At 44.5% G+C, this 21,458-nt stretch overlaps 1 protein-coding gene across 2 annotated transcripts in view; it reads right to left on the bottom strand.

The window, feature by feature from the left end:
- Positions 1-21,458, bottom strand: part of VIPR1 (vasoactive intestinal peptide receptor 1) — a 418,060-nt gene that overhangs the window by 326,860 nt on the left and 69,742 nt on the right. The window lies entirely within an intron of this gene.

Raw genomic sequence — 21,458 nt, 5'->3', positions numbered from 1 at the left:
GGCCTGCTTACCTGATAGAACTCGTAAAAACAAAAGCGAAGCCATATTGGGACAGTGGCATAGCGAGGGCGAGCGGCGTCCGGGACGGTGGCGCCCCCCTCTTCCCGCCTCCCTGCCGCACACATGCCCTTTTGGTGCAAGCAGCCACCAATTTACTGTCCGTGTCAGCTTCGGCACTCTCTCCAAAGTCACTTCCTAGGCGCGGATCTCGGAAGTGATGTCAGAGAGAGCGCCGAAGCTGACGCAGGTTGGTAGCTGCTTGCTGCGACGTTAAAAAGGTACGGGGGAATGGAAGGGGCACGCGCACAGCAGGGGAGGATTGGGAAGGGGGGGCGGAGAGGAGGAGGGATGCCAGTGAATCGAGCAAGATGGCGCCTGGGGTGGACCGCCCCACCCCCCCTTACTACACCACTGGACCAAAGATCTATCAAGCCCAGTATCCTGCTTTTCTAACAGTGGCCAGTACAGGTCATTTGTACCTGGCAAGATCCCACAAGAGTAAAACAGATCTTATGCTGCTTATCCTAGAGTTCTCCGCCAAGATATTGGGAGTCCTTCTTGATTCCTCTCCTGTTTATTTAATTGCTGTAAACCGAGTCGAGCTTTCTCAGAATGATGACTCGGTATACAAAGTTAAGCTTTAGTTTAGTTTAGTTTAAATGAGCAGTGGATTTTCCCCAAGTCCATAATGGCTCATGGACTTTTAGGAAATTATCTAAATCTTTTTTAAAACCCTACTAAGCTATTTTCAGCACATTCTCTGACAATAAATTCCAGAGTTTAATTAAACATTGAGAGAAGAAATATTTTCTCCAGTCTGTTTTAAATTTACTACTTAGTAGCTTCATTGCATGCTCCCTAGAGTCCTAGTATTTTTGGAAAGAACAGAAAAGCAATTCATAATCTACCTGTTCCACTCCACTCAGTATGGTATAGACCTTTATCATATCTCCCCTCTTCTCTAAGCTGAAGAGCTCTAGCTACATTAGCCTTTCCTCAAAGGGAAGCCATCCCATAAGAACATAAGAATTGCCATACTGGGCTAGACCGACAGTGGCCAACACATCCCTTCTACCCCCTCTGAGCTTTGAGCCATTTTTTCTCCAAGCTGAAGATCCCTAGCTACTTAAGCCTTTCCTCATAGGGAAGTCATCTCATTCCCTTAATCCCCTCTGAGCTTTGATAATTTGTGGGGATAAAAACTAAAACGTAGGTTTCTTTATATATTCAAAATAAACGTGCTGCCATGCAAGTATTGCTGGGATTACCATTCAGACATACAAAACTAAAATCATAAAAAAATCAAAAAGTGCAAAGTGGAGAAAAACAGACCTCAATAACTTGGCTCATGGATCCACAGAGTATCCTTTAGAGCCCGTATCATCATAGGTCTGCAAAAAAAACTCAACATAACATCAAAATCAAACATTCATGCTTAATCATCTTTTTCTTCAATATATGTCTTCTCAAATAACAGTCCACAACAATAAACTTGTAAATATAGTGACAACAGAAGTGAATACACATATGTATAAGAGTTGAAGCAAATTCTTATAAATAATGTCCCAAAATATAAAGGCAATTTCTTTTTTTATTTATCTAAATTACTGCTTCTAATGTTCTCTATATGAGCTGAAATAAATCACTCAAACTATGTCTCGACAGCGGTCCTCCTGTTTCGCTATTTAATCGAGCTACCTCAGGGTAATATTGATCATTCTTCATCCACGCTACATCGTATAACAACAGAAATGCTTTAAAAAAATGGCCATGGGAGTGGCTTTAGGCCAATGGGAGTCTTAGGCCATTCCCAGAATGCACTGGGAAGGAGGCCTAAGACTCCAGTTGGCCCAGGTGCCTAAAGCCCATTCTATGGGAGGGACCTTAGGTGCCTGGGCCAATCAGGGCCCTAGATCCCTCCCTGGTGCATCCCAGAATGCACCAGGAAGGGGAAAGTCCACCATTCTAAAGAGGTGGGCCTGCCGACCAGAGGTAGTAGGTATCCCTCTGGCTGGCCTTGCTTTTAAAGGTATGGGGGGGTCGGAGTGTGCTTTGGGGGTGGGGGTTCTGGCGGTCATGAGTTTGGGGGTGCCAGTAGGAGTGAGTGAGCATTACTCCTGCTTGGGATGTTGTGTGGGAATGGGGTGCTGGCATGAGGGAGTAGGCATTCCTCCTGTCAGGGATATTGTGTGGGTGTGGGTGGGTGCCTGCAGGAGGGAGTGGGCATCTCTCCTGCTGGGGATGTTGTGGGAGGGTGTGCTGGCAGGAAGGAGTGGGCATCCTTCCTGCCAGGGATTGTTTTGCAGTTTGCAGCAGAAAAGAGTGGGCATTCCTCCTGCCACGGACAGTGTGGCGAGGTTAGTGGGTGGCAGCAGGAGGAAGTGGGCATCCCTCCTGCCAGCCGACTTGCAGTGGGGTTCAGGGATTCCCTGCTGCTGCTGCTCAGCTGATCGCGGCAGGGAGATTTCCTTGCCACAATCAGTTTAGCGGCCTCATCTAATTGAAATGTAGGCCAACATTTCAATGGCCTACATTTCAGGCACCTATCGTGTCCCTAGGAAGATGCCTAGGACCGCTTAAGCTCCCCTAAGGCCACTTCCGGGCAAAACCACTTCAGCTGTGAACAAAGAACAGAAATATTTGTAACACAATTCAGCAATTCAGGCTGTAAAAAGAACAAAACAGAATCTGAAATGTCTTCTTCCCTACCTATAAATAACTTATTTTTTGTTAAGCTTCAATGTTCAGCGATTCAACCTTCCTTCTAATATTGGGAATACTTATGAGCTGACAAAGCAAAAACTGCAAAGGATATTTTCAAGACTTCATAATATGTACAATCCAAATCACCCAGGGTCAAAATATAAACAAAAGCTGTATTTATTTATGATGAGACAGAATTCTGGAACCTTGCCTCGGAGCTTTGGATACAATAAAAAGAAAGAGTCTAAAAATCCTCCCAAAATCTCTACATTCTTTAAACAAATGCTGTGCCCTGTTTCACAAGCCTTAAAATAAGACTGCAGTGATCTGTTTTCCCAGTGGATAACATTCAAATGAAACCAACATCTGTGGAAAGCAATTCTTAAAGAGAAGTTTTCAAGTTCATGTATTCCTGGAATAATTAAGTGAAAAGGCGTGGTGGCCATGTTAGTCCATTTTCCAAGGTAATATATACCGTGTTTTCCCCAAAATAAGACCTAGCATGATTTTCGGAGTAGATCTTAATATAAGCCCTACCCCCAAAATAAGTCCTAGTCCCGGGATTGGCTGGCAGCAGCGCTTCCCCCTGCCACTTAGCTGAACCCCCGCTGACCCTCCATTCTTCCCCCCCATCCAAACCCTACCGACCGCGAGCGAGCCCTACATACCTCCCTCCATAGCAGCGTCAGGCCGACAGCACTCTAAACAGGCTGCTTCGGCCTTGTCCGCTGGTGAATTCCCTCTGCCACATCACTGATGATGTCAGAAATAAGCAAATGTTGACAGATATCAATATATATATAAGGAAAACATGAAAGCATTTCAGGAATAGGAAGTGTGTGTGTGTGGGGGGGAGCATTTGCTTATTTCTGATCTGAAGAAGAAGGGTTACCTTTGAAAGCTCATCATAAAATGCATTCAGTTAGTCCAATAAATGAGGTATTGCCTGATTTCTTTGGTTTTTTATTTCTCTATATTACCTTGAAATACTTAACAAATTAAATGTAGAACAGGCAGAAACGAGCCACAATTTGACAAAAACAAAGATATATGGAAGCTGCTAGTTGAAGATAAAGAAATGCACAACCCCCTTGCTTTAAACTGTCAGTTACTGCTGTTATAGAAATACTATATACAGAAACCACATCCTCTTTCATTTAACTGTGATGCACACAGTGGAAAGCTTGATATGTAAGCGAACCAGCAAATTGCTTTTATCTGAAAGCTCCTAAAATAAATGTTCTCTCTGCTCATCAGGTGCCAGCCCCAAACTACGCACTTCATTTCAAATAAACAGTTGTTTTAAACTGGCAACTCTCAAGAGTGCTGCTCCAAGTTGAACAACACTAGCCCCCCCTCCTTCATCAATGCGTAGCACGGGATTAGCGCCCGCACAGGCGGTAACTGCTTCGACGTTCGTGGGAATGAGCATCGGAGCAGTTACTGCCACTGCGGGAGCTAAAACCTGGAGGGGTATATTTTTAAGCTTAATACTCTTTTTCCTATCAGTCTTAATCAAGAATCACATTTATTTGTAGTTTTATAGCACACTATACAGGAGTCTATCTCGACGTGGTGCTTGCGGAAATGATGTTAATTGTGATATGAAACTGATATGGTTTCACACTTGTATGTGTTCTGGAGTATTAACTATTTCTTTGTATTCTATTACACCCCCCCCCCCCAACACACACACACTTTTACTAAGTCACAGTAGAGGTTTCTACCGTGGCCTGGAGCGCTCAATGCTCTGATTTTGCTCCAACGCTCATTGAATTCCTATGAGCAGCATCAGAGCAGTGTCAGAACATTTAAGGGCAAATTCTATGAACAGCGTCCCAATTGTAGGCGGCGGACATGTCTCGGGGGGGGGAAGGGTTCCAGCAGGAGGGATTGGGCATCCCTCCTGCCGGGGGCTGTATCGAGGTGGTAGCGACAGGAGGAATTCGGCACTCTTTCCGTGGTAGGGGGTAGGGGGCTTTGAGGGTTCCGGCAGGAGGGAGTGGGCATCCCTCCTGCCGGTCAACTTAGCAGGGGGGGGTGGGGTACAGATTATCTGCTGCGGCTGCTGAGCTGATCGCAGCAGGGAGATTCCCTTTGCCACAATCAGCTCAGCGGCAACATGATGCTGGTTAGAGAATTGGGATGGTTAGGTGGGCTTAGGCGCTTGTCCATGAGGACAGAGACGATTCTATATAGGATGTCCTGTGCGATTCTCAAAAGTCGCTTAAGCGGCTTCTGAGACCATGCATCCTATACAGAATCCGGGCCTTAGTGCCCCAGGCAGCGGTAGAAACCTCAATCACAGTTTAGTAAGGGGGGGGGGGGTATGTTAGCTGTGTAAGCATTATTTCCCATTTTTTAGATAATTTTATTGTTTTGTTATGTTTCTCTTCACCTGCATGGTTTTATATATCATTCCCCTTAGATACAGCATTTTGTGGTTCCAATGACTTCATTGGAATTAATAAGAATGGTGCTGCAACAGAATGAATTTTTAGGCAATTTTTGTGATTTTTTTAAAAAGTCAATTTAGAGCATTTTAAAATAAATATTAGCTTTTTGAGGTGTGCAGAGTGTCCCTCATCATATATCAAACTTCGTTTTTGGATTTTGATGGTTCAAAAAAGTACAATTTTCTTCTACTACTACTACTACTACTATATCATTTCTATTGCACGAAAAGTACGGTCCCTGCCCAAAAGAGCTTACAATCTAATTTGAACAGACAGCCAAGACATCTCAGGGTTGGGGAGTTTCTAACAAAAGGGTAAAGGTATCTGATAGTGAGTTGAAAGCATCTTCAAAAAAGTGGGCTTTTAGCTTGGATTTGAATACTGCTAGAGATGGAGCATGACTAAGGTGACCATACGTCCCGTTTTCAACGGGACAGTCCCATTATGGGACCGACAGTCCCGTTGTCCCGACCCACCACTTCGGGATGCCAAAATGTCCCGTTTTCAGGGACAGCATCCCGAAGCTGTGCGCGGGGACAACAGACCGGCGATCGCTTCCCCTCCCGCGCTAAAGCCTGCCTCCCTCCTTCCCTCCCTACAGCGCCAAAATGGTCAGGGGGGACCCGCCAGGTCCAAAATCACCCTCCCTGTTCTCAGGGCCGGCATTAGGGGATAGCAAGGGGGCTCTGCGATCCAGGCAGCTCAATTAGCTACCATCAGCCCTGCCTTTGGCTGCGCCGGTAATGCTAAACTGGACGGTAAAAGCAAAGAGAGAAGCTGCAGGACTTTCCCACTTGCCTGCATCGCTCGAAGTTCTGCCGCTCTCGATCCCGTCCCCCTCTGAAGTGGCTTCCTGTTTTTGAAGGGTGGGATCGAGAGCAGCAGAACTTAGAGCGATGCAGGCAAGTGGAAAAGTCCCGCAGCATCTCTCTTTGGTTTTACCATCCAGTTTAGCATTACCGGCGCAGCCGAAGGCAGAGCTGATGGCAGCTAAGAATCGCTTCCAGTCTTGCAGCAGCACTGGAACACTCTGAGAGACTTCTATACCATTCAGGCCTAATAAGTTGGGGAAAAGAGGGGAGGTACTGGAATGGGATGTGGGAAGATGGTGGGTTGGCTGGCTCAGGAAAGCTGCTAAATCAGATAAGGAAGAAAAAAAGGAACACAGGAAGATGCTAGACATGAAGGTTGTAGAGTGAAGGAAAAAAACCAGACATGACGAGTAGGAAGGCAGGTGGGAGATATTGGACACGGGGCATGCTGACACAAAAGAAGAGAGAAGGAAAAAGGAGAGGAATGAGAGATGCCAAGTCCATGGGAGGGAGGGAAAGGAAAGGAAATACTAGACCATGGAGAGGGAGGGAGAGATGCCAGGGCAAGGGGGGAGAGAGAAGAAACAAATGCCAGACCAGAGGGAAAGGAGGGAGATAGATGCCAGGGCATGGGGGAGGGGAGGGAAGGAGATAGAGACGTCAGACTATGGGGTCGAGTGGGAAGGAAGGAAGGAAAGGAGAAGAGAGAGAATCCAGAGCATAGAGAATCAGAAAAATGGGGAGGAGGAAGCTGAAATGAATCATGTACAAAGGAGACAGTTTATGGAAGGAGCATAGAAAGAGGGAATATACCATATGGAAGAGAGAGAGGGCGGACACTGGATGGAAAAGGGCAGAGAATGGAAGGGGCGAGTCAGAGGGTGAACAGTAGATGGAAGGGGTAGAGAGAGGGGGACAGACATTGAATGGCAGTGTGGAAGAGAGGAGGGACAGATGCTGAATGGAAGTATAGGGGAGAGGAGGGACAGACGCTGAATGGAAGTGTGGGGAGAGGCGGGACAAACATTGAATGGAAGTGTGGGGGAGAGGAGGGACAGACACTGAATGGAAGTGTGGGGGAGAGGGGGGCAGACTGAATGGAAGTGGGGGAGAGGGGGAACAGACGCTGGAAGGAAGTGGGGAGGAGAAAGAAAAAAGGGCACATGCTGGATTGAGGGAAGAGGATAGATTTAGATACTGGAAGGAGTAATGGAAAGAGGTGGCAAGCTATAGGTAGACACAATGAAAGAGGGAAATTGAGGACTAAATAGTAAGAAAGAATTTAGACAGAGGCAGAAAATAAATTGAGAAGGAAGAACAGGAGGAAGCGGAGAGAGAGATGCCTGAGCAGGGAGGAAGGGGAGGAGACAGATACCAGACCTGGGAGGAGGAAACGAGGAAGAAGACAGATACCAGATCTGAGAGGAGAAAAGGAGGAGAGAGATAAGCTAAAATCTGCTGGGAGGGAAGGAGGGAGGAAGGAAGGTGAGAAAGAGGCAGAGAAAGGGGGGGAGGTTGTAAGCAGATTAGAAATACTAGAGAGAGAAAGGCCTGGACCACAGGGGAAAGACAGGAAGCAGATGCAGGACTATGGGAAGTCGAGGGGGAGAGACCCTGGGGAAGAACAGGGAGATTTAAGATCATAACAGAGGAGGGAGATAGAGAGGGAGACCTGGAACAAAGGTACAAATGAGAATTGACACTGGATCTGGGGAGGGTAAGAGGGAAAAGAGAGAGAGACCTGGACCCAAAGGGGATGGGGCTGAATTTTGAAAGAAATGTTGGATGCGAAAGAAAGAAAGATTGGATGCACATTCAGAAGGAAGTGCAACCAGAAACTCATGAAATCACCAGACAACAAAGGTAGAAAAATGATTTTATTTTAAATTTAGTGATCAAAATGTGTCCGTTTTGAGAATTTATATCTGCTGTCTATATTTTGCACTATATTTGTCTATTTTTCTATAGTTATTGAGGTGACATTGCATATTTTAAAGGCACTTAAAAGCTATTTTTAATCTTTATCTGGAATATGATCTTTCACCCTAGTAATGAGCTTATAAATCAGCCAGGAGTCTTCTATGGAGTTGCTTGACTGTCCATCTTCTTAATTAAAAGTTTTTGTTTTGATGCTGTTTTTAGGGGGGAATTAGGTGTTTATTCAGAAAGAAGTTGCTTTAAGGGGAAGGTGTGTTCTAATCTCCTAGGTACTTGCTAATGGTGCAGTGGTTAAAGCCACACCCTCAGCACCCTGAGGTTGTGGGTTCAAACCCGCACTGCTCCTTGTGACCCTGGGCAAGTCACTTAATCCCCCCATTGCTCCAGGTACATTAGATAGATTGTGAGCCCACCAGGACAGACAGGGGAAAAATGCTTCAGTACATGAATAAATTCATGTAAACCATTCTGAGCTCTTGGGAGAACAGTATAGAAAATTGAATAAATAGTTTTGACACACTTCATCTGAAATTTTAAACTCCTTTTACAAAGCCGCTGTAGAAGCTTCTACTTTGGGACGGTGAAGTAAATGCTCTGACATTCATAGGAATAATATGAGTGTCAAAGCTTTTACCGCTGCGGCCATCAATAAAAAAGCTTAACGCGGCTTCATAAAGGGGGGGGGGCTGTATTTATTTATTTTTAAATTTATACACCGTTTAAAAATTAAGTGGTTTACACCCGTGTTCTTCAACCACCATTCCGTGGACCAGTGCTGGTCCACAGAAATTTCCTGCCGGTCCACAGGGCCAGCACATGCATCAGGCCCAAAACAGTGTTCTTCAACCGCCGGTCCACGGTGCGATCAATGCGGCGTTATCTTCGAGCCAGCTCCCTCTTCCTCACTGATTCAGTGCACAAAGCCACGGGCAGTGGCTCCTACACGCATCCTGCGCCTGAACCGGAAGCCTTCTCTCTGATGTTGCAACGTCAGAGGGAAGGCTTCCAGATGAGGCACAGGACGCGCAAGGGGCTGCTGCCCGCAGCTTTTGTGCACTGCATCAGTGAGGAAGAGGGAGCCGGCCTGAACATAATACCGGGGGTGGCATAAAATGGCCAGGCGGGAGCAGGCCAGAAGGTAAGGCATAGCATGGAGGGAGGGAGACAACAAAGATAGGGGGGAATGATTTTATTTTTGAATTTAGTGATTGAATTATGTCAATTTTGAGAATTTACATCTGCTGTCAGTGTGCTTTGTGTAGTTTAATTTTGTGGTTAACCGTTATGTGTTGTTGATAAGATTATATTGTGTATCTGTGAAAAATGAATGGAAAAAATAGTGTTACAATTAGTACTATTATGGGGGCAGGGTCTGGGGTGGAGATTGGGTAGAGATGGGCGGAGTCTAATCCACGACTTAGCCCAGTGTTCTTCAACGACCGGTCTACGGACCGATGCCAGTCCACAGAATAATTATTTTATTTCTGCCGGTCCATAGGTGTAAAAAGGTTGAAAACACTGGTTTACACCATCACATACACAAAGCTTAAAGCAAAATATCACATATAAAATACTAAAGAACAAAACATCAACCCTCCCTTTTGCAATAGCGGTTTTTAGCACAGGCCGGCATGCTGAATTCTCCATGCTGCTCCCAACGCTCATATAGCAGCGCAGAGCATTCAGCGCGCTGGCCTGGGCTAAACAATGCTATCACGGTTTTGTAAAAGAGGGACAAATAAAAACATCGTACCATATTCTCGTCTTAAAAATAAACCTGCTGCTCCACCAAACAAGAATACTGGAATGAACAGTTGGGTCTTTAAAAAATTTTTTAAATTTTAGCCTATCTGTACTTAACCGCAGCTGACATCATTAGTAACGCGGCAGAGTGAATTCACGGGCGGACAAGGCCGAAGCAACCTGTTTAGAGTGCTGCCGGCCCGTCGCTGCTTAGGGGAAGTATGTAGGGCTCGCTCGCAATCGGCAGGGTTCGGATGGGAGGGAGGGAAGGATGGGGATTCGGCTGCGCAGCGGGGGCGGGGGCTCGCTCAAGGGTTCTGCTGCACAAGGGATGGGAGGTAGGAAAGGGAAACTGCCGGCGAATCCTGGGACTAGGGCTTGTTTTTGGGGTAGGGCTTATTTTCGGGGGAAACACGGTAGCAAGCTAGAGACAGATGAATCAAGCCTCAAGCTCCAGATGGTGTGCCTTGGAACTAAAGCTCAACAATGGCTACACTGAATAAAAATAATTATACTGTCAAAAAAACAAGTATAGTACTCTTTTTACTTTATATAAACGATAAAAGACCTCAGTGTTTCTCAAAACTGAGAAACTAACTATGCCAGTAAATAATCCCCTGATGCAGCCGTAGGGCGAAACAGGGCCTGTTGGGATTTCTATGTGAATCAGTCTGAAGCGGAATTGTTCACGATACCGCACTAGAACCTTCGAATGACTCCTGCGGTGATTTTGCACTGTTAAAAATAAGATAAGTGCTCACTTTTCTAAGAAACTTATAAAATCTTTTTTAAAAAATGATAATAAATAGGTAAAAAGTATAGAAAAGTAAACGATAGAATATAAGACCAAGGATGTATTTCTCTATGACAGTATCCTTACTGGCATAGTTAGTTTCTCAGTTTTGAGAAACACTGAGGTCTTTTATCGTTTATATAAAGTAAAAAGAGTACTATACTTGTTTTTTTGACAGTATAATTATTTTGAATATCAATTTGGTGTGGCTATATATTTGAAGATATTCAGCTTGTATTATATATAAAAATTTGTACACTGAATAAAAGTCATCTTGACTGAGTCAGAATGAGAATTGAGTGAGAAGTATTCTTGATAACTGAGATGTCTATATATGTGTAGCAACCCCTGGGATGGATGGAATGTGGGGAGGGACAGTCCTCACAACACAATCAAATTCTGCTGGAATCTAATTTTCCCCTTTACAGCCAAATATCCCAAGAAATGTAAATATAGAGGTTTCTGCACAATCAGCTGCAAGACTAAATCTGCTCTCTATCTAGGTCTGGCAATGGAAAATAAACCTTACAGAGCTAGTCTGCAGTTAGGAAAGTTTAGAAAAATTAGCAGCATGAAACACTAGAGTCAGTTTGAAAAGGTTATCAGCTTCAGCCAGAAAAGCTTCTTTTGTTGTTGTTTTTTGGGATTGTTTTTGAGGAGGAGACATGATTGAAGTCTACAAAATCCTGAGTGGAGTAGAACGGGTACAAGTGGATGAATTTGTCACTCGATCAAAAATTACAAAGACTAGGGGACACTCGATGAAGTTACAGGGAAATACTTTTAAAACTAATAGGAGTAATTTTTTTTTCACTCAGAGAATAGTTAAGCTCTGGAACGCATTGCCAGAGGTTGTGGTAAGAGCGGATAGCGTAGCTGGTTTTAAGAAAGGTTTGGACAGGTTCCTGGAGGAAAAGTCCATATTCTGTTATTGAGAAAGACATGGGGGAAGCCACTGCTTGCCCTGGATGGGTAGCATGGAATATTGCTACTCCTTGGGTTTTGGCCAGGTACTAGTGACCTGGATTGGCCACCGTGAGAACGGGCAACTGGGCTTGATGGACCATTGGTCTGACCCAGTAAGGCTAGTCTTATGTTCTTATGAGGAAGAGGTCTGGGTTTGAGAACAGAGCAATACAACACATTACAGATATAGAGTCAGCACGGTTTAACTCTTTTACAAAGCCGTGCTAGCGGTTTTATCGCACGCACCGGATTATCGTGTGCTATAGCGCGTGCTAGCCAGAAATCTACCGCCTGCTCAAAAGGTAGCAGCTAGCGGGTGCAGCAATCTAGCGTGAGCTATTCCGCGCGTTAAGGCTCTAGTGCGGCTTTGTAAAAGAAGCCCTAAGTAATTGAAGTTTAGAGAATAGATATCAGGCAGCAAATCCTATAACCAGACAGTTTAAAATCCTATATAATAAAACCCTAAGTGCGCATAGGGTTTCGTGTTCCCTGCCGCTGTGTTTTCTGATCTGTGTATTTTAGAACCCGGCGGCAGGGAACACTCTGGCCACTCCCCTCATCCCGCCCTGACTCACCGCCAGAGAAACCGCTGCCGCCGCTGATTCGGAATGGGAGGCACAGGCACCCCTGCCGGCATCTATTTCTCCCCTCCTCCCTCTCCCTTGCTCACCCACTCGCAGTGTTTAACTGAAAAGCGCTGCGCTATGCTGCCACTAGCCTCGCCGTCTTCTCTCCACTGCGGCCCGCCCTCTGACAAATTCCTGTTTCTGCTAGTGCGGGCCGCAGTGGAGAGAAGACACCGAGGCCAGCAACAGCGCAACGCATGCTTTTCTTTGAGGCAAGTAGATTTCTGCGGGGCGTATGCACAGGGAGAACAGGAAAGGGGTGCTGCTGGATGGGGGAGAGAAAAGGAAGGGAACAGGGGGAGCAGGCAAAGGGAAGGGGGGAAGGGGGGAATGCTGCTGCTACACTGGGAAGAAGGGGAATGCTGCTGCTGCACAGGGAAGTGCGGGGAGGGGGGACAGGGAAAGGGGGCCAGGGAGCAATCTTGGTTTGCTTTGGGGGGAGACAGAAGGGGGACATGGAGAGAGACAGAAAGATAGGCAGGCAGCGCATGAGAATGAAAGACAGACACAAAGAAAGACAGCAGGCAGGGAGACAGAAAGAAAGAAAGACAGACAGACAAAGGGGGCCTGGGAGAGAGACAGACAGTGGGAGGGGGAGAGACAAAGAAAGGAAGAAAGAGACAGGGGCAGGGAGAGACACAGAAAGAAAGAAAGACAGACAGACATATTTCTAGCACCCGTTAATGTAACGAGCTTAAACACTAGTTAAGAATAAGATCAAAGAGCATTTATCTGTGTCCCAGTCCTTGAACCAATACCAAGCACACACTGCCTCCAACCTTTAATCACCATGAGGGCCGCAAAGTGGTAATGGAAAAGCTCAGAGGACTACGAACACCCCCATCCCCCCCATAGTTGACATCTTCCCATTCTTCCCTCCATCTACACACCTGCCTCAGCACTAAAAACCTACAAATTTAGAAATGTTGTATCTCTAGCTAGGGAGAGGACGGGGGACGCCACTGCCTCGGGTGCTTCCTACCCTCACTACACCACTGATCCTACCTTGGGGGTAAAGGTACACTGATTCTCAAAACTGCAAAATAGTAGCAGGGTTGGAAGGAAAATAAAAATAGGGGTTCTCCCTCTGAGATGAAAGTTCACAGGCGAGTAAAACAGGAGCTTAAATTACTTGGAGCATAGGCATCAGAACGTTTTTGTTAGGAGGGGGGGGGCAAAAACTCTACACGAGACCCCGCCCAAGCTCCGCCTCAGACTCTGCCCCCATATTAATAGTAATTGTAAATGCCATTTCTTCCATTCATTTTTCATATTACACATAATATAATCTTATTAACAATACATAATGGTAACCACAAAATTAAACTACACAAAGTACATTTTTTTCCCTCCCCACCCCTGCACAGCATTTCTTTCTCTCTCCTCCACCCCCATGTACAATGTCTCCCCCTCTCTCACTGTCCAACATCTCTCTCTCATTCCCTCCCTTGCTGCAAAGGGAGAGGGGAAAGAGAGAAGAATCCAGGGTACATCTCTCTAACTCCTTGTACTGTCACATTCAACATTTCTCCCTCTCTTATCTCCTGGACTGTGTGCAGCATCTTTCGCCCCTGCCCACTATCCCCATGTACAACATTTCTCCTTCTGTCAGCCTTTCTAGCATCATGCCACATTTTTTCCTCCATTCCCTCCACCACTATGTCCAACATTCTTCCCTCTTGCATCCCTTTCTATCTATCCCACAGTTCCTTCTCCACCACCACATCCAACATTTCTCCCTCTCATCTCTCTCTACCTCATTCCTCTTCCGCCACCATGTCCAACAATTCTCTCCCTTCCTATGCCCCAAAATTCTCCTCTTTCTTCCTTTCCCCCTGTACACCATCTCTTTCTCTCTCACTCACACCCATGCTCAACAATTCTTTCTTTCTATTCCCTCCCCCACCTCATCATCTCTTTCCCTCCCTCCATCTTTCCATCCTATGTCTCAAGTTCATGCCCCCTCCCTCCCTTTGGTGTCCCAAATTTGTGCCCCCTCTCTCCTTCCTTACTTTGTCCCAAGTTCATGCTCCCTTCCTTCCTTCTGTGTCTCAATGTGCCCCACCCCTCCTGTGTCCCAATACAGCCCTCTCCCTCCCTCCTTCCCTCCCTTCTGTGTTCCAAGTTCATGCCCCCTCCCAAGGATGTGTACCTGTGTTCTGGCCAGCTCTAAGACATTCCAAATAAGCCTCCTCCTCCTTCTTTCCAGCCACAAGTCTTTCTTCACAAAGCCACAGGCAGCAGCAGAGTATGGCCAGAGGTCCTGATACGCTGGCTGTGTGGCTTGTTACCCAAAGGTGTGTGGCCACACAGCTTAGAGGGAACATTGCGTTTATTCCTTTTCACTTTTTATCTACCATAATCAACTTTCTACCTCCTTCTCTCATCCCCTAGTTTTCATATTTCTTATCCTCCTATTCCTTTTTTTCTGCTTCCTATTACCACATTGCTACCCTCATATACTTATTATTCTGCTCACTCATCTCCTTGACAACTCTCCCATATGGATCCATCATTTCTAGCATCTCCATTTTTTGTCGCTTACTCCACTCTTGTAACACAGAATTTCCCTCTCCCTCCAACAAGTCCAACATCTTTCCTTTCTGCCCTTCCACTCCTTCCTCCCAAGTTTGACATCTCTCCTTCCTCCCCCTTTCCAGCCCCCAGTCCATATCCCCTCTGCATTCCCCTGTCCATTTCTCCTCTCCCTCTTCTGCTCTCCCTGAGTTGTCCATCTCCCCTCCCCCTTCTGTCTTCTCCTCTGAATCTCTTTCCCTTTCCCCATTTTGCTCTCTCCATCAAATCCATCTCTCCTCCCCATTTTGCCCTCTTCACATCCATTTCTCCCCCTCTGCCATCTCTCCCTCTCTCCCTTTCATCCACTGCTACCATCTCTCCATGACTCCCTCTGCCTTCCCCATGTCAATCTCTCCCTCTCTTACTCCCTCTGTCCTCCTCCAAGTCCATCTCTCGGTCTCCCTTCTGCCCCTCTCTGCTACCTCCCCCTGACCTAGACCTTGAACAGCCTGACTTTTGTTTTTTCCTTCCCTACCACCTTTTTATTTTAGCAATGTAACCTCTCCTTTTTCCCTCTTGTGTGTCTTATAGTTGTTCTTGAGATTTGTCAACCTATGTATTTATGTTTATAATGTCTATAATTTTGTTGTTTTTAATTTTTAAAGATATGTAATGCTAGGTACAGTACTTGTGATCTGGGCTGGCCACTGTTTGAAACAGGATACTGGGCTTGATGGACCTTCAGTCTGTCCCAGTATGGTAACTCTTATGTACTCTCATTGACTGAACAACTAGGAAATAGGCACAAGGTATTGAAATAAAAGAACAGCAGGGATAAATTCATGCATTTATTATGCTGAAGTCCTCCCAATGTCACACTTCATTAATATTAGTGAACAAGCTGTGTATGTGCAAACACACGTAAGCAGTAATCCATCTAGTTTATGAGTTTATTCTTTTGATAGATTTTTTTTCCTCCTGTTTTGCCATTGTTTGCTTATGACTAAACTGTAAGCAATTTCTTGTAATTATTTTATGGGTGGCGGTGAGGCGGGTATTGACTGTCAAAGTCATGTAGTGACAATTTATGCCACAGTTCTCTTTTTCACTTGCCAAGTTAAAATGCTTAAAAAAAAAAAAAGACACACACGTAAGCAGAGATCAGCTGATATCCACAATATCCCCACCCCTCCCTTTTCAAAACAGCCGTGCCTTGATATGGATTTTTTAAGCAGTGTAGAGTCCCCTGAATACATGGAGGGGCATAATCGAAAGGAATGTCTAAGTCCGTTTTTGCCAAGTCGCAAGTCATCCAAAGTAAAAAAACAGCATAGGACACATTTTCGAAAAATACGTCCAAATTTTTTTCCCTTTCGAAAATCGTCAAAGTACACGTCCTGCCGATCTGATCGTCAAAGTCACTAAATCGTCCATCTTTATACCACATTTCCGTCCAACTTTTAGTCCAAGTCAAAAATGCCTAGAACAAGCCCTGTTGGACGTGGGAGGGGTCTGCAAAGTGATGGACTGAACACCCAGACAAGGCACCTAAATAGTGGGGTACCTTACAGGGCACTGCTATGAACTTCACAAAAAGGGTGCCATGTCATCATCTCACTACAGCTCACTTATATGAGCTCCCCAAACCACCTCCAGAATCACCTAGACCCACTTATCTACCACCATAATAGCTCTTATGGCTGCAGGAGCCACTTATATGCCAGTAAAAAAGGGTTTTGGGGGTGTATAGGGGAGTACACATGTTTCAATATCAATGTAGTGATTACAGGGGCTTATGGGCATGGGGCCTCCTCTCAATGGGTCCCTAACCCACCCCCAAGATGGCTTAAGCCACCTCTGTGCAGGACGACTAGGCATTCCTATGCCAGGCTGCCAGGTGATGAAGGTCTAGAGGCTGAATTTTAAAGGTGTGATTGCGATTTTTATGGGGTTGGGGAGTGGTCGGTGATCACTGGGTTAGTGTGTGAGGGTCTGTATTATGTGTTTGCAGTGCTTATCTGGTGACTTTAGGTGGGTTTTTGTGACTTAGACCATGTTTTAAATGGTCTAACTCACAACGTCCAAGTTTCGTCGATCCTGGGCTGTATAACTTTCGGTTATGCATGCAGTATGACTAAGTCTAAGCCAGCCCACGTCCCACCCAACTCCCGCCCTCGACACTTCTCCTGAAACGCCCCGTTTAGCGATGGTCGTTAAGCGGCACTATGAAGGCCTAGGTCGTTTAGAAATACATCCAAAATCCGGTTTTATTTGCGGCACCTGGACGGATTTTGACAACGTTCGTCCAAGTGCCGACTTAGGCCGGTTTTTGGACGTTTTTCTCTTTCGATTATGAGCCCCTTAATATCACTTTCTAGTCAGCCTCAACTCTTTTAAAGTTGTATTATAATGGCAGAAAGGTACTAAGTGCAATTATTTTCCTCAATGGGTGAAGGTGTTACTTCAGTGCAGAAAAAGTGGCCATGGAAATAAAACATATAGGGGTCCTTTTACAAAGCTGTAGTAAAAGTGGCCTTAAGGCCTGATTCTATATAAGGTGACCAAAGTTGCGCCTGCAAATCTGTATGCAGTAAATATTTTCACGTGCTACTTAATTGCTTAGAAGTCAAAACAATAAAATCCAAATAGCACCAAAAGGTTCCACAAAGGAAATGAAGCAGCAAAAACAACAAAAAAGATTGTGGAACTGAATATCGGATATACCAGTTTGTAGTTTAATAAGCGTCCAACTATCTTAAAAACAATAATCATAAAAACAATCCACATAGGGCGTATACAGTCACAAGTGACCCCACAGGATAGAAAACAAAGTATACAATAAAAATGATCTAACACGGGCTGTGTTTTGGCAAAATAGAAATGCCTTCCTCAGGGGTAGGGTTACCAGACTTCTGGATTTCCCCGGACATGTCCTCCTTTTGAGGACATGTCCAGGAGTCTGGATGGCTTTTCAAAACCCGGCAAATTTGGGTTTTGAAAAGCCTCCTCAAATCGTGTCAGGCCGGGAGGAAGTCCGTGCTTGCCCGTACGTCTTGCCCGACAAGAGCAGGCAGCGGAGTGCGGGGCTAGGGTGGGACATGGGGACGGGATTAGGGTGGGGATTGGTGGAACTAGGCAGGCCTAGGGGGCGGGTCTAGGGGGGTCTTAAAGAGTCCTCGGCCTACATTGTAGTCTTGTGAGTTGTACTGCTTATTTGTAACCTCTTAAAATATAAAAACATAAAAGTCACAAAAAGTAGCTAAGCCAGCCGGCGCCCCCACCATGATAGCGCCTGGGGTGGAGAGTCCCTCCCCCGCCCCCATCACTATGCCACCGACTTGCAGAGCTATCATTCTTTATACTGTACAAACAGCCCCTCTGGATTCTTAAGTCTGAGTGATTAAAAGTGATTTTATGGCCTCAATAAATACTTTCTCTTCTGCAATCTTGCATTCAAAGCGTGAGGTTTTCCAAATCTGACTCTTGATAATCCCTAGAAGTCTGGTTTTCAAGGGTACTAAAATATGCAAATTGGCCTAGTTGAACAAATGTACTTCATAAATATTCAATAAAGCTACCTCATAAATCAGACTTACTCCTTTAAGGAAAATATTGGGGAGCCACTGTCCCAACCCTGATTACAGGAACCGTCATTAAAGACACATACCCGCGGTGAAGTATTTACAACGCCTACACCAGTACATCTGTGCCTGATGCAAAACCACGGCCAATGATGGATGCTGAATTTACTGTATATAGTAACACAAAAATCATTTTGTATCCAGCAACAAGAAACTTGTCAAAGCTAGAATTTTATAGTTAGGGTCAAAAACTAGGCAATAAATTTCTTGTTAGACAAATATTGCACTGCACGCAAAAAGCACAGCTGTTCAGTTCTGCTTCTGAGGGCATTTACCAAAAGGTAGTGCCCACTTCTGAATGAAATCATATCACAAAATATATGGGTTGTTTCTCTTTCCTGCCGATGGATTAATGAATTTATAGCCCTTGCTCTGAAACCACAGAGGAAGTCAGACCGTACAGTGTGTTTCAGTAAAAATGGCAGAATAACTGAACGGCCTAAAGAACCAATTTAATCCTTGTTGGGATCTTTTTCATCTCAGTGTAGCTCCTAATTACTGTACAAGCATTACCCACAGAGCTACCGGTGAAGAAAAAAACCTAAAAACACCTGCTATGTGTTCATTCAGAGAGGCCAAGGCATCCTGCTAGCTGCTAATTATATACTAAATATGGCACTGGTGTTCTAATTTTTCTTAATTTGGGAAAATGCAAATTAACTTCAACAAATCAACACTTTGTCAGTAACACATCCTCCAAGGAGGCTTACATTTTTACATACGGTTTATACAGTACTTATAAAGCTTGATTTGGAGTACGATATCTTCAAAGGATAATGAAAAATTGGAGGAGTTAGAATATACAAATAGAGGGTTTTATAGGAAAAGCAGAAGTAGCCCAGGTATAATTAAATAAAAGGCAATAAGATATGAATGATTCCAAATTATCCCATCAACTGCTATTTTGCTTGGAGGTAAATTATGGTCTTTTATTATATACATTCTGGATTGGACATTATGGCCCATATTCTTATTTATTTATTTATTTAATTTTCTATACCTTTCTCCCAAGGGAGCTTAGAATGGTTTACTTGAATTTATTCATGTACTCAAGCATTTTTCACTGTCTGTTCCAGTGGGCTCACAATCTATCTAATGTACCTGGGGCAATGGGGGGATTAAGTGACTTACCAAGGGTCAGAAGGAGCAGCATGGGTTTGAACCTACAACCCCAGGGTGCTGAAACATAGAAGATGAAACATAGAAGATGACGGCAGAAAAGGGCTCAGTACCAAACTACAAAACCTTCAGGAAATTTATCAAGACAAGCTCATGATATAACCAATTACCTCAATCTATCTCCAGACACTAAACCAGGGCTGCCCAAGTCCGGTCCTCGAGATCTACTGGCAGGCCATGTTTTCAGGATATCCACAATGAACATGCATGAGAGATTTGCAGACCAAGAAGGCAGTGCAGGCAAATCTCTCTCATTAGGCTAATTAGGGGGTTACACCAAAACAATAAAGGAGTCAATAGAAGAAAATTAAATAATAATAGAACTCTAATTCAGCAGTACTGTATTTCCTATCTATCTGCCGACTAATCCTTAATGATCTTCTTTAGATCTATGAAGGTTTTTAATTGCTCTGGATCAAAAAATATATATTTTAAACCTCCCAATCGTACTAAATATTTGCATGGACAGCGCAATCTAAATGTAGCTCCAAGCTCAATTGTCTCTCCTCAATAAGAAAGAAAAGCCCTCCTTCGCTCTTGTGTTCTCCTAGTGACATCCGGACATGCCCAAACTCTCTGTCCATGAAAAGAAGACTTTAAATTGTGGGCATATAATTTCACCCAACCCCCTTAAACCCCACCTCTACCCTTCTTTCTCCATTCTAATCTTCGGCCTAAATTTCTGTATAGTCCACTTTCAGCCTATACTCAAATAACTTGTGTCTAAACTAAACTACTTATATTTAAACTACTGTTCTTAATTTGCTGTATAGTCCCTATATTTAAACTGCTGCGCAGTCTCGTATGTCCAAGTATTTAAATCTACTGCATAATCTTGTATGTCCAATTCACTCCATTGTGAATGTTTACTAGTAAACCGTTCTGCGCTACTGGGAGGACGGGATAAAAATCTAAATAAATAAATAATATAAATATTAAAGTAGATCTCCAAAATTGCTGAAATATTATTCGAGTCCAAGTTCTGCTGCTCTACAGATGATATTGTATCTTTTTCTGACTAAACGTTCTTCTTAGTCGTATTCACATAATATACCTTATTAAAAGGAGGAATCATATCAGAACGTGGCAGAATCACGTGGGAAATTCAAAAATCTAAGATTCAATCTTTTAATGTGATTTTCAATTTGCTCTATTTTCCTTTGCAAATAGGTTTGATCTTTTATTACTTCATTTTTTAATTCCTGAAGTGTTTGAACATCTGAACATACTTGTTGAAATTTAATAGAGATATCAGTGTTGAACACCCTCCACTGTTTTGTTGAGAGAATCAAACTTAGAAAGAGAAAAATGCTTGAGTACCTGAAAAAATTCATGTAAACTGTTCTGAGCTCCCTTGAGATAACGGTATAGAAAATTGAATAAATAAATAAAACAGTTACCTCAGCTGAAGACTTTTTAACTGCGGAGGTTAGTTCAGTAATAGCCTTCCAAACAGAACCCAAAGTAGGTAGGGAAGGGTAGAAGAAGATATTTCCACTCCTTCACTGTTCACCAAATCCTGGCTTCTCATATCAAGAACCTTGCCCCCATCTAGGACATCAACCCACTGTTCATCAATCGATTGTAATTCCTGCAAAAGCTCCATTCTGAATGCCGGACACGGCAGAGGAGATGCTCCGGGGAGGATAAGATGGTATGAGGCTCCAGAGAGTCAACGGCTCCTCCCAGCTGGTCTATGGGGCGCCCTCCCTCGGTTCTATCAATCGCTGTATCCCCAATAGTATACTGTTCAACTTTTGTTGAACCGTGAAATCTGTTCAGGCCAGTGAGGAAGTCCCCCGAACAACACTCCTTCTTTTCGTGTGAAACATTTTGCAGGAAATAAAAACTGCAGGGAATCACAGCAGTGCAAAAAGAGAAAAGTATACCATGCTCACTGGGCTAGTGCTGCCATCTTGGTCACACACACCCTCACCCCCCGGGCAAGTCTTACTCTATGGAGGAGTGTGTGGCACAGTGGTTGAAGCTACAGCCTCAGCACCCTGGGGTTGTGGGTTCAAATCCCATGCTGCTCCTTGTGACCCTGGGCAAGTCACTCAGTCCTCCATAGTCCCAGGTATGTT

Source organism: Geotrypetes seraphini, chromosome 2 (assembly GCF_902459505.1).
Source record: "Geotrypetes seraphini chromosome 2, aGeoSer1.1, whole genome shotgun sequence".
Lineage (NCBI taxonomy): Eukaryota > Metazoa > Chordata > Amphibia > Gymnophiona > Dermophiidae > Geotrypetes > Geotrypetes seraphini.
Note: the sequence above shows the minus strand (reverse complement) of the source record. Positions and strands in the feature narration are given on the sequence as shown.